Source organism: Ipomoea triloba, chromosome 2, assembly GCF_003576645.1.
Source record: "Ipomoea triloba cultivar NCNSP0323 chromosome 2, ASM357664v1".
NCBI lineage: Eukaryota > Viridiplantae > Streptophyta > Magnoliopsida > Solanales > Convolvulaceae > Ipomoea > Ipomoea triloba.
Window position 1 is genome coordinate 18,438,233 of NC_044917.1, and position 14,421 is coordinate 18,452,653.

At 35.1% G+C, this 14,421-nt stretch overlaps 1 long non-coding RNA gene across 4 annotated transcripts; it reads right to left on the reverse strand.

Moving 5' to 3' along the window:
• Window positions 1–7,169: 7,169 nt before the first annotated feature.
• LOC116010681 lies at window positions 7,170–10,222 on the reverse strand. 4 transcript variants are annotated; one of them, XR_004096949.1, is made up of 6 exons: window positions 10,053–10,222; window positions 9,547–9,674; window positions 9,292–9,378; window positions 8,111–8,174; window positions 7,578–7,649; window positions 7,170–7,407 (listed from the first exon to the last, which is right to left on the reverse strand). It is a non-coding gene; the product is annotated as an uncharacterized LOC116010681 (long non-coding RNA). The 4 variants fall into 4 exon arrangements; XR_004096948.1 differs by having other exon boundaries at window positions 9,511–9,674; XR_004096946.1 differs by having other exon boundaries at window positions 9,292–9,674.
• Between the last annotated feature and the right edge of the window lie 4,199 nt (window positions 10,223–14,421).

Below are 14,421 nucleotides of genomic sequence, written 5' to 3' on the forward strand. Positions count from 1 at the left end.
AAAATGACAAACGACGTCGGATTTTAAAACCAAAGTCGTATTATTTATTTACTACATCGGGAATAACAATGTCGCAAAATAACCGACGTTAAATGTCACAAATAACTGACGTTAAAAGTATTTTTTGTAGTAGTGTCTACTTAACACTTCTGGTTTCTAGGCAATTTATCACCTTGTAGACGTTAGAATCGAACTTTGTTGTATTCATAGAAGTTGTAGCTCTTTGAAATATCATTCGAATGCAAGTGGAATCACTTATTTTTGTGATTCGTAGGATGAGATATGCTTAAAATACCGGGACATTGCCTAGCAGAAAAAATATAGAGCAAAATGGAGTGACGCTGGCACTCACGGGGTAAATGCTAGCATTAGCCATGATATTCACTCCAAAATGCATATTTCATCATCTCTTTTGTTCCTTTGGGTCCCGAGTGATGCCATGATATTTCTAACTCCCTCGTTTTCACTCTATTGACCTATTATGACCCCTGGAACACACCTTTGTGCCGAGATGACTTCAAAACAAATCCAATTGATCTCCAATTTACATGATGTTACAATCATCAACTCCTCCAAATCACCTAAATGACACAGAGGAATTAAATAAGCACATACTTAACTTCAAATTAACATGAAATCATACGAGTTTGATATCAATTGTGCACATAAAAGTACCAAGAATTTGTGTTTAACTAAATTTAATTAAATAATTATAATAAATATTTTGTGACAATATTTAACAAAAGAGTTTATTCAATTTTTTGTCCTAGATTTATAGGTAGCAGTCTACTTTTTGTCCTTTTGTTTTCAAAACATCCCTGTTTGGTCCTAGTATTAATGCGGCATGACCGTTTTTTGTTATCCGTTAACAAAAATGTTTAAATGGCGTTAAATACAAGGACGTTTTGGTTTATTCAGTTCTAAGTGTTAATTCTTTTTTCTTTTTTTTTAAACATCCATATTGGTCCTCACATATTGTGGCATGACAATTTTTTTTGTCCTCTGTCAAAAAAATATGTTTAAATGACAATAAAAATGATGTTATTAACCACTTAAAATCCTTCTTTTGTCTTCTTGGTAATAGAACCAATAGTCTTGTGAAGTTTTATGAAGTACACTTATGCACTAGACTTAAAGTTGCTATCAAGTAGACTTGTGATTTTTTCAATTGCAATTTTTGAAATTTAGTAGTAGACTTATGTATTGATAATATTTTTATTACTAAGAAGAAAAATGGAGGATTTTGAGTTGTTAATAATGTCATTCAAACATATTTGTTGACGAAGGAAAAAACGGTCATACCACAATAATGCTAGGATCAACAGGGATAGTTTGAAAAAAATTAAAAAATAAAAAAACTAAACTAAAGTGGAAACACACATATAAATATAGGACGAAGAAAAAGGAAAAGGATTTATTAGCACTTATAATTGAATAGACCAAAATGTTCTTGTGTTTATGTTCTTTAAACGATTTTTTTGACAGAAGACCAAAAAGGGTAATGCCACAATAATATATACTAAGGGTGCGTTTGGAAAGCAGGAAAATGACTTCTGGAAAATGTTTTCTGGAAAATGAGTCATTTTCCAGAAAATAGCTTCATTTCCGGTGTTTGGATGTATTTTGGAAAACTGTCTTTGAGTGTTTGGTTCATTTTCCAGAAAATGAAAAAGAAAATGATTTTTTGTTTACATAGAAAAAAAAATCACAACAAATTAACAAAAAGAATCACAACAAATTAACAAAAAGAAATTATAAAAAACAAAAAAAAACAAAAAAAAAAAACTAGAAATGCGATAACCAGTCGGAAACCGTTTCCGACTGGTTTCGCGAAAATCAGTCGGCGATTGGTTTGCGAAACCAGTCGGCGGCGACTGGTTTGGATTGATTTCGAAACAAAGCTGATGAGCGTCTTCTTCCGGAAAATGACTTCTGGAAAAAAATTCCGGAAGTCATTTTCCGGAAAAATGACTTCCTTTTCCGTTGACCGAAGCATTATTTTCCATTGACCCTATTTTCCCCTCACTTGCCAAACACTGAAAACCCGGAAAATGATTTCCGGAAATCATTTTCCGGGTTTCCAAACACACTCTAAGATCAAAGGTGAATATTTTGGAAAAAAAAAAACTAAAAATTGACTGATACTTATAAATCTAAAACAGAAATTGAATTAACTCTTTAATAAAAATAGTATAAACTATTATTTGAATATCTCTCGAAGCTACATTAATTGTAAATATATTCGTAATAAATGGTTCTCACTCCCATCTAATGTCAATCATTTGGCTAATGCTTACACAAGTACAAAAGCTAATTGCGTTCAAACCGTTGTATAAGGTTTCATCCAAATATATAAAAGGAAAATAGTTAGAATTTTTAAAAAATGAAAAACGAAAAAACATGAAATAGTGAAACATGAAACCAATTAATTAAACAGTAGATGAGCGTAAGGTACGTGCCTAACATAAGAACAAAGTTAAAAAGAACATGCTGTACACAATTGATGAACTTTTCACATTTTTTGTTTTACCATTGTTTACCATCCAAAATCTCTCTATAAATTCGCCCAATCACTAAGCCAATCAAAGATGCATCACAGCCCCAAGTTTCCTCTTAGCTTACACAATTGGATGTCCATATATATATGGGGCCCGGCCTTGAGAGATGATCAGATCAGATCAGAATAGATTAATTACGATACTAATAAAAATGAAGGCCTTTAACTTCATGACACTAGCTGTTCTATTGCTTCTCTTGGGAGAAGCACAATTTTCATTGGCTACATGCGACGCGAAGCAGCTCAACCCTTGCCTAAGCGCCTTAACGTTCAACTTACATCCACCACCACAATGTTGCGAGCGGCTTAATCAACAGAAGCCTTGCTTCTGCCAATACGTCAAGAATCCCAGTCTAAAAGACTATCTCGTCAACTCCGCAACTGCCAAGAAAGTCTATGAACTCTGCAAGGTTACAATGCCCAAGTGTTGAAGAAATCTCTATTTCTCTTCATCATATATATGATATATCCTAAAGTATTATATTCCGTCCATCTGTGTACCCTATATTATTACTAACAGCAAACACCTATCTCTTTCTCGTTCTATTTTTAATTTTTGTATGTCTCGAATATTAAAATCATAGCCGGCTTGGTTATGATCTTTGTACTAGTTATATGTCATCATTTGTAGATATGAAAGGCTATCGTGCCCTTGCCTAATAAATAGGAATAGTGTCATAATAGTTAAATTTAACAAAGTTTTATTTAAATTATTTTATATATACAAATATAGAACAGAAATGTAGTAAGAACGTTTTGACCAAATATACTGCATAAACATTCAATAAAGAAAAGAAATACAATTAAAAATTTATCTTAACAATTACACTAAGATACGAAATTATTTATCACATTTTAAATGTCAATTTTTTAAAAAATTTTATTTTCAATTACAATTAAAACCAATGTTTGAATTATATAAACATTATTATCATGTATAAATGCTGCTAATTAAAGCCTAAAGATTGACATTTTTAAGAAAGAAATATGTTTTTTGTAGGAGTACATCTTAGACTCTACTTTTATTGCCCATCGGATATGGAAATATTGGATGGGAAACTATTAAGAAAGAGGGTCGTTGAGCTCTTTCCATCTTTCTTAATAGTTTGGATTTGGAAAAATGAGCACGGTGACAATCATTATTGTGTGGACCGTAGTTCACACAGCTGTGTGAAACACAACCTTAAAATTTCTAGCACTTAAAATACATTATTATTATAATACATAAAGTACATTATTCTAATTCATAAAATATATGATCTTATCCAAGAAATTTTATTATTTTAACAAATAAAATACATTATACAGTATTCTAACTTATAAAATACATTATTATAACACATAAAGTAAATTATTCTAACTCATAAAATACATTATCTTAACTCAGAATGTTCATTATTCTAATATGCGCGCTGAACGAACTGGCTAATTGTTTACAACAAGCTATAAGAAAAATTTCTTTTTCAAACAACAAAACCATATCGTTTTGGACCGTGGTCCATATAGCTGTAATTTGCCAAGGGGAGCCACGTACACTGTGGAAACTCTTAATTGTTGTTGTTGTTATTGTTTGTTTGTTTTGGTTTTTTTTTTCATGTTCGCTTTTTTCATGTTCGTATTTATTTTAATTTTATTACTTCATAATAATAGTAATAATATTAATGTTCTCTTTACATAATAATATTAGTATTATGAAATATAATAACAGTAATTCTTTCAAATATTTCTTTACAAATTATGAATACAATCTACTAGTCAAAATCGTTAACACTATAAACTACTCGTTAACCGCTAATTCCTATCCGTCAGTTGCAAAACAATGTTGTATTCTATAATAGTGTAAAAAATATTATGATTACTAGACTAATCTTCCAAGGGTCAATCACCAATTTCCTTTAACACAAAAAGATGGTTGTTGTTGTTGAGTGTAGGACTTGTAAGAATTATAAAGATTCTTCTTTAGATTAGAAAATTTGATATAAACTTGATTTCAGCATTGTGAGCATATAAATATAATATAAACATAAATGTGCAATCCAATTATAAGCTTAGCCTTTTAGTTGGATGGAGCACATGATTCAATTTGGTATTAGAGCCACCCAAAGGGTCATGGGTTCAAAACTATGCGCCACCCGTAAAAAAGTCAATCGGTCCGCACACGTGAGGGGGCGTGTGAGCATAGATATAATATAAACATAAATGGAGCACATGAGGGGGCGTGTGAGCATAAATATAATATAAACATAAATAGGCTTTTAATTGGATGGGGCGTGTGAGCATAAATATAATATAAACATATTTAGTTGGATGGAGCACATGATTCAATTAGCATAGCTGCTTTTAGTTGGATGGAGCACATGATTCAATTAGCATGACCTTCATCTTTTTCTAAGTGAGGGTCCTTCTTTATAAATAAGGTTAAGGTTGTGGTGAGAGTCATCGACTTGAAATTTGGATTTGTCCATTGTCACTGAGCAAGTGGTAGCTATCCAAAAATTGCCACAATCTCAAAAAAATTGCTCCCAATACCTTTACTTGCACCGCTTATGAGCCATACAATAAAGACCGGTTCAAAAAGACTTCTACTCATCACCATTTTGTCTTGTCTGTAGATGTCGGAGAAGTTGTACTTTCCTTCCTTGTTTGAACTCCTTCAAAAGTAAATTTTCTTCTATTCATCTTGGATGGCTTCCACACAAACTCCAAGGGTGTGTTTGGTTCGCACATGTGAACTGGAATCGGAATGGTTATCAAATACTTGGTAATGGTAATGGGTTTTGGTGAAAGTATTTTGCATGTTTGGTAGTAGGGTGGAATGTGAATGATTACTAATAGTTGGGGAAGGGTTGAGAAGTAAGGGGATGAAACCCTTATTTTATTAGGGTATGGGTTTTGCAATTAAGGGGGTAATCAAAACCCATAGTACTTGAAGGGTAGTATTTTGCGGTGCGGTAAATGTGTGGTGTGGAATGTTATAAAACGAAGAGTCAAGACTCCCGAGTGTTCTCATGGAACCCTAAACCCTAAGGCGGCCCACTCAACAACACAGCCGATATCACCATTCTGGCGAATATTAACAACCTCAAAGTCCAAGACTTGATTTCAAACAACCGAACCTGGAACTTCACGGCGCTAAACCAATACCTCCGGCTTCAGCTGTTGATAAAATCTGTGCAATTCCGATTCCAGTCACTGACTCGAGAGAAGATGCGGTCAGTTGGCCACACTCCGACATAGGTATGGTCTCTGTTTCTTCTGCGCACTCTTTCATTGCAGGGTCCGAAGGTGAAATGAAGACCCTGATTGGATTTGGCGAATCAACTGTACGGAGAAGATTAAGATTTTCCTTTGGAAAATCTTAAAGAACTGGCTGATGACTAACGCAGAACGTCAACGAAGAGGAATTTCAAGTGTCACCACCTGTCCATGCTGTGGTGCCAATGATGAGACGATGGACCATATCTTCAGACAATGCGACATAGCGGCGGACTGCTGGGCCCTAGCGTCGGGGCCTAATGACTTCAACCTCACAAACCACCTTCCCCTGGAGAGCTGGATGATGCGTGCCTGTTTCAACAATGGGAGGGCAAACACTAGAAGCAGTTGGAAGCTCATTTTCCCGTACTTGTTGTGGAATATCTGGTTTGCAAGGAATAACATCTCCTTCAATGGCACTTGGACTCCGCCTTCAGAGATTTTGCGGCGTGCAATTAAAGGTGCGAAAGAAGCTGAAAGATTCATCCTTAATCATAAGGGTCCGGGTTCATCAAACTTAACACGAATGGTGCGAAAAGAGCAAGCACGGGGTTGGCAAGTGCGGGTGGCCTGATTAGAGATCACACAGGGCGGTGGATTGTGGATTTCATTTCCAACATTGGCTTAACTAACAGTTTCATTGCGGAACTTTGGGGGTTTAGAGAAGGTTTCACGGTCGCAAAGTCCCGGGACCTCGATAGATTAATAGCAGAAACAGATTCTGAGTCGCTAAAGCAAGCTTTGGAGTCACGATCGGAATCTTCCCCCACGGCAAATACATTGCTTTCCGACTGTTTGTATCTCATGGATCACTTCCACTCCATCGAGATCACTCATGTTTTAAGCAAACGCAACCAATGTGTAGACTTCCTTGCAAACTTGGGTCAGGAGGCATCCAGGGGTACTAGTTTACTTGAAAACCCCCCCAGAAGGTATAAGGGAGCTCCTGGTTCGTGACTCTCATAGTGTGGCTACTAGTAGAAGACACTAATTTCGGGATCGTTGGATCCCTTCTCTTCACCAAAAAAAATAATTATAGCATTTAATTGCTCAAATTCGACCTATAATTCTTAATGGCCCAAGTGAGCTATAACATGGAGGGAAAATGGTCTTGTATTGAAATAGATCCAAAATATTATTACCATCAATGAATACCATTAACGAAATATGGTAGATAGTAATAATCTCTCTATATAATAAAGCCATATCGCCATGGCCAATCAGAATTTGGCATTTTCCCGCCCAATGAAAACGTTGTCGTTTCAGACGGTGAGCACTGCTGGCCAAGTCTTGCTTTAAAACCTAGGGTTTTGCGCGTGTTAATTATGTTAATTAATGAATATAAAATCCTTTCGTATTTCGATCAAACAACATTTACTTTTGCTTTTATATTTACGGCTCGACATCGTTTGTATAACTTACGGCTCGAAACATTACATTACTCTATAAATACATTCAATTGAAAACGGTTCAGTTCATATCCGCTTGATCCTTCTTTAAAGTCACCATGGCTCCAAATCTCCAATGTACATTGTTGCAAGAGGCATTTCTCCTCTGAAAACTAATTGTGCAATGAAAGTCCGGCTGGTTCGTACCTATGACATTGCAGAACGAAGAGGGAGTCAATCTATAAAATTTAGGGAGTGACTTTTTCACGTTGAAGAGGTACTTTTTGTATATCTTTTTTTTTTTTAATATGTATAAGCTTTTGTTCTATATAATAAAACTGAAAAAATATCGAATCAGGGTTGATTATTCAACAAACCTTCCTGTAGATTCCAGTACCAGTATGTTGCATATATAATGAGCAAATTTCTGTATCCCATACACGTATAACCTATACAAATATCTTACACAAAACTTGAATTCAAATATCTTATACAAATGTTTTGCAATGAAATCTTTAACAAACAGGCAAAGCAGTTCTATAAAATTTAAAGCAGTGGGCTAATTGATTTCCTGTTCGAAGACCCCAGGTAACATTTTGTATTTTTTTCAGTTTGTTTATGTCATTGAATTTTTAACCATTTTTTTCTGGGGAACTCAACTGAAGTGCACAATCTAGGACCAACATGTGGAAAAAGTGTTGCCTTTCTATAAGTATGACCTAATTCAACCGCTTATTGTTCTAATACTACTGTGCAGGGTAAAGATTGATGCGAACACTAAGTTTTTAGTTGTAGAAGTCATTTCTTAGTATACCTATGTATCTGTCTTCAGTTGCAAATACTAAATAAATAATTGGAGTCACACACTTGAATTAAAATGCATTTTAGAAATTTAGTACGTAATACATACTTTAGGATCAGTTGCAGCTCCAAAATGCTTTTATTTGAACTTTGAAATTCTGCAATTGGAATACCTGCAATGAAAAACAGATAAAAGCTAGTCTGTGTCATAATATATATTTTTCTGTAGCTGGTGATATGTTGAGCCAATGAAAATGCTCAATTCTTATTTTGGGATCTTGAATGTTTTGACCTGTTAGGTATAAAAACTTTGAGCTAAAGGGAAAGCAACCTAAGGTTAGTCCACATACCAAAATTATTAAATTTTCTACAATAATGGACTTCTGACCTCTTTGTAATGGTTTATGTGATTAAAGTCATACCTAAGGAGATTAATTTTTTGTTAGGCCTTTGATTGGTATTTAATATTACTGTTCGGAAGGAAAAGTTTGAAAACCTGCACAATGCATTTCTTCTCATGCAGATTAAGAATGGCAGATCACTGTTGAACTGCTGGAAGATGATTGGCAAGATGATGAGGTGACATTTTATTCTTCCTTCTTTCTTTTTCTGTAATCTACCTTATTTGAAATTTGGTTTTCTAATTTATTGTATTTCAATTTGAAAGGTTGTTTTTTCAGGAGATTTAAGGTCAAAGCCCAGTTTGGGGATTAATGGAACTGTCAGCGATGCAATAAAGAGATGTCTAATGGTTGAGTTCTCCTCAACACAAAGCTCAAAGAAGATCAAACTGCTTGAAGTCCATGTTTTTTGGGTCAAGACATTCATGCCCTTAAGGCATTTGAATTTGTTTTTTTGGAAAAGACATTTGAATTATGTCATGGCTGGCATGACTAATTTTATAATGCTTTTATGACATTTTCCAGCTTCTTATTGATTGTTGACATATTGTGTTAAAGCATTACTATGTTGATCTTTTATTCCATGCTTTTTATATATATATTTTTAAATATATATCCATGAGTATAACTTATTTCAGATCAACTCTCTAATAATTTTAACAAAGCTGTCATTACACACACAAATATTATAGCACTTAAGTTATAAACTAATGAGTACGGAGTATGGCAGTGCTCTACTCTTAAAAAAATTCATTCTAACATAGATTGCTTACCCAAAATAAATTACAACCACATCAAAGTAACATAAATTGTTTTAATACAACAAGGTGACAAACACATACTCAAGTTAATCTTTGTAAAGCAAGATTAAACCGAATCACCCACATACCTTGATCCTCCTTATATAAAGACATTTGTTGATTCTGATGGATCAGTTAATTTAAGACAAACTACTGCAGATGGCCAACCAACTTTCCTGCATCAAAATTATTTATAATAAATAGATGAAGTGCTATTTGTAAAAAAATGTCGGCTATTCGAATTGCAAACATCACATGTAAAAAGTCACAGTTATAAGTTATTTAGGTAAGATAAATAATATAAAAACCTAAATCTGCAAAGTCACTCAAAATAAGAGACCGACAATAGGAATATGGTCCTACGCCTGCTTGGTCACTTCACAGTTTGACAGCATACCCTTCGATCAATCTTCTTCCTTAAAACTTATGTAATCTTACTGAGCTTGAATGCTGCTAACAGAAAAATATAAAACTACACAGATAATATATCAGTACATAGCACCCATAATATGACACCTCTGTGAACAGAAGTCACAGAAAACACAACTAGATCTGACGAATCCAGCATAGTATAATCACATCAGTAAAACTCAGTTTTAACTTAACCAACTAACGTGAAATCATAGATAAAACACACTAAATCGCACATGCAGTACACAAATTTGATGATAACCTTAGATACAAAATTTTGTCATTTTAGCTAGAAATTTATGAACATATCAGTAGATTCTAAAGTCTCAGTGTTTAAATTTAAGAAATTGTAGCAGAGAATCGAAATTTTGTAAGATAAATTAAACCAAATACAAATCTAAAACAAAGGAAAAAAAATTAAAGGGAAGAACTACATCACCTGCTGCGACTGTAGAGAACCTAGGATCTTATTGTAATTGCAAGTTTTTGGATGAGAGAACGAAGTCGAGCGAATGGAGAGAGAATCCGAGAGACCGACATTGTTCGAGAGAAAAATGGAGACAAAAGAGCGTTTGTGCAAGAGAAACAAGAGCTAGAACGGGAATTGGGGAAATGGGTTTGGACAGATTAGGATATTCTAAAACATCTATGTTTACATTTATTTTTCATTTTATTATTATTATTATTATTATTATTATTATTATTATTATTATTAGTATTATTATATTATTATTATTAGCTACGTAGAGTTAATCTTATTACATTAGATTATTAAATTATAAATTATTAGACAGATTAGATAGATGCTTAAATTACATAAAATTAGATTAGGTAATTACTTATTTAAATTATTATTAAACAATTATTTATGGTACGTAAAACTTATTTCATAATTTGATTGATTTATGGTACTAATCATACTGTTCTCAATTAACAATTCAAACTACTGCCCTACAAACAAGTATATCTCAATCCACGGTGATTAACCGCATGAATTTTGATTCTTTTGAGAGCACAGTACCTAGCAGTAACCAGTGCCACGGTAATTGATGAACACACCTTTGTTCATTTAATCGTCATAATACGTTGTAGCAAAATTGTTAATGGTTCTTATCATTTTGATTAGTTAGGTACTTTTTCAAGTTCAGGAATGACATAAGGATGCAAGAATATAAACTTGAGGCAATTTAATATAACCTTAATATTAAATTAAAATTCAAATAGCAAATCAAGACTTAATACTTGCCCCAAATTGAATGATAATTTAATAATGAATTAAGGAGGAATTAAACTGAAAATTAAGTTAGAAGAAGTCTAAATATAATGAAAAAAAACCTGAAGCATACCCAAATGGCCAAATCACTAAAGTAGCAATTGTTATGCCGTGGACCCAGGTGCACCTTGCAAGGTGCACCTGGGTCCTTAAACGACGCCGTTTGTTGCTGGGGATAACGGTGCTGTTAGTGGCACCGTTATCCCCAGCCAATCATATTTTTTTTTTAAATATATAAACCATCTTCTCGCGCAAGTTACAGCGCTTCTTCACCATTATCACTCTGCAAGAGCATTTCGCCGATTCACTCTCCCTTCCTCCGCCATTTTCCGGACATAATCGCATCGCATCGCCGATTCACTATAGCACTCGTTCACCGGAAGTTTTTGCAACAACACTAAGCAGCAGTCTTCATACTATCAGCAGTCTTCAGCAGTCTTCACACTAAGCAACAGGTATTTCTTCACATTTTTTATATTATGGGATTTTAGTTCAAAAATTTTACGTTTTATTCAATATTTTGTGATTCTAAGTAGTTTAATGAGTTTCTGTGGAGTAGATTTCTATTGTATGTAATATACAATGTTAATAGTTTAATCTTTGTGAATGTGAGATTATAATTTTGTGACCTAGAGTTTAATCTCTGTGAGTGTGAGGTTTTCAAACTGTGCATATGGAGAATATGAAGCGTGAAAATAGAGTTTTGAATGTCTAAATGCATAACATTGATAAATATAATTACAAAACATATTGCCCTTCAAATGTGTGAATGTGGAGTGTTCAAACTGTGAATATAGAGTACTGCTTCTGTGAATGTAGTGATTTGAGTGTGTGAATGCATAACAGTGTTGATATAAGTACTAAACATATTACCCCTTAAATGTGTGAATCTAGAGTTTTCAATATGTGAATACACAGTATATGGTATGTGAATCTAGTGGTATGAATGTGTGAATGTAGAAGATATAATAATCCTATTACTGAACAATTATCACTGAAATGTATGAATGTGTTGTTTTCTAACTGTGAATATAGAGTATATTAACTATGAATATAGAGTTTTGAATGTGTGAATGCATAACAGTGTTGATATAATTAATAAACATATAACACTGTGGTGTTTCTAGATTGTGAATATGTAGTATAGCTTATGTGAATATATAGTTTTCAATGTGTGAATCTATAGCTCTGTGGTGTTCTGTTTTTATTTCTAAACTATTCAGTGGTACAATTGGCAGCAATGGAGAAAACAAATCCTAGCCGTGTGAACAAAGAGGCAAGGAAGACAAGAGCTATACTTTCCTCTCAAGCTGCAGAGGCAGAAAGTTCAGACTCGTCTATCCAAGCCGAAGTAAGAACAAAACAGCGTAATGATAGACCATCTGCCGCTGAAAAACAAACAGGAAAGAGGAAATCAATGGAACAAGGGGAAGGTAGTCGGGCTGAAAGAGCAGCAAAGAGAAAAACTACAGGAAAAAATCCATGCACAGATGAGGGTGAAACAGTAGAGAAACAACAAAAAATGTGGAATACAAGAATGAGCCCGAAGATTGTGGCTGAGTTTGTTCAACAGCTGACTAATGAACAGAAAAGGGCTGTGGAGGAGATCGGTTTTGGAGGGATATTACACCTCCAACTAACAAAGAGTGAAGGCCCTCTAATGAAGTACTTGATTAGACAGTTTGATGTTTATCGCTCTGCAATCCGACTCAAAGGGGGTGAATTGCTGCTTATAGAAGAGGATGATGTTCAAAGAACATTGGGGATTCCACAAGGGAGCAACGTGGTTGAGGAGGCCACAAGATTTGAGCATATGGCAAAAGATGGTGATAGTGCAGCGTATGCCAACCTTGTGGCCTCATGGAGGGAGCGATGGGGAATTGATGGTAAATCCCCAATCACAACATCAATGCCAGTGCAAATTCTAAAAAGAGGAGACCATGGAGATATGTTTAAACGCGACTTTGTCCTGTTTATAGTATCGGCAATGCTGTGTGGCCACCAAGATAGGTGTTGCAACTTTAGGATTTTAAAATCCTTGATAGACCTTGACCAAATCAAGACCTACAATTGGTGTGCCTATACACACAAGTCTATGGTCGACTCCATTCAATCTTTTCAGAAAAATGACAAGCAATTCTTCACTGGACCCGTTGCATTCATCCTAGTAAGTTCACTTTATTTTGAATTTTCATTATTGAAGGTGTGAATATATGGACATGAATGTGTGAATCTAGAACAGATACTACTGTAATTGTTGAAATATGTGAACAAGTATCACTGAAATGTGTGAATATGAACCTTTCAAACTGTGAATATACTGTATTGAAGGTGTGAATATATGGGCATGAATGTGTGAATCTATAACAGATAGTAATAGTGTATTGAATATGTGAATATACTGTACTGAGTCTGTGAATATATAGACATGAATGTGTGAATATGAACTTTTCAAACTGTGAATAACCTTCAATTCTAACTCCCTGTCTTGTGCAGCTTGTGTACTTTGACCGAGTACAGTTTAAGGGGATGAGAGTGGATAGAACATACCCAACCATTATTGGGTGGAGTGCTGAACTTGCTAGAAAAAGGGTTAAAGAAGAGAACAAAGCAGGGTCATTTGGAAGGGGGACAGTGCTCCCTAGAATATCAAAACCTACTGATATTGCTGCTGCCACCTCCAGGCAGAATGATCAACCTCCTGTTGCTGCATTGAATATCCCATCATCAAGCGTAGATAAGGTGGCAGGGATCCTACAAAAGTTGGCTTCGACAGTAGGAGAGTTTGGTGAGGCTATGGCTGAAATTGGAAAGCAAGGAGCACCCGTAAATGTGATGAGGAAGACATTTTCGGGCTTATCTAACATGCTAAATGTTGCCAGCACCATAGAAGCCACTGCAACCCCAACATCATCCCAGCTGGACGACATCTTCTTTGGTAGTGAAAGCTTCACTACGGCTGTGGATGCCCTTGTCGAGGCCTTTGAAAAGACAAGGAAACAAATGGATCCTAATGCCCCTTCTTTTGACTTGGGGCTATCTCAAGCAACACAGCCATCGGACCAATTAGATGCTCCGACCTTTGATTTGGGGCTGAGTCCATCACCACCACCAGCACAGCAACAGGAGGGGGATTTAGGGGTGACTCCACCACCACAACCAGCACAGCAGCAAGGGAGTGATTTGGGGCTGACTCCACCACCACCACCAACACAGCAGCAACATAAGGACAAGGAGCAGCAACAAGAAAAGGAGAAAGAGAAGGAGAAAGAGCAAGAGATAAAGGATGCTGCGGGGGAACCAGGGATTGATGCCCTGGTGGATAGAATTGCAGGGGAAGCCACTAAAGATGCAACTTTTTCAACCCCTGGTGTGACTAGAGTTCCTTTTCAAAGGGCTAATTCCCCTGTTGATGAATTTGATAGGTAATGGAATACTTTTACTTAGCAGAATCTAGAACTTATACTACAAAGAATGATCTTAGTACTATGTTTTTGTCAATCTATAGAATGGCTGTAAAGTTAGCAATGAAGCC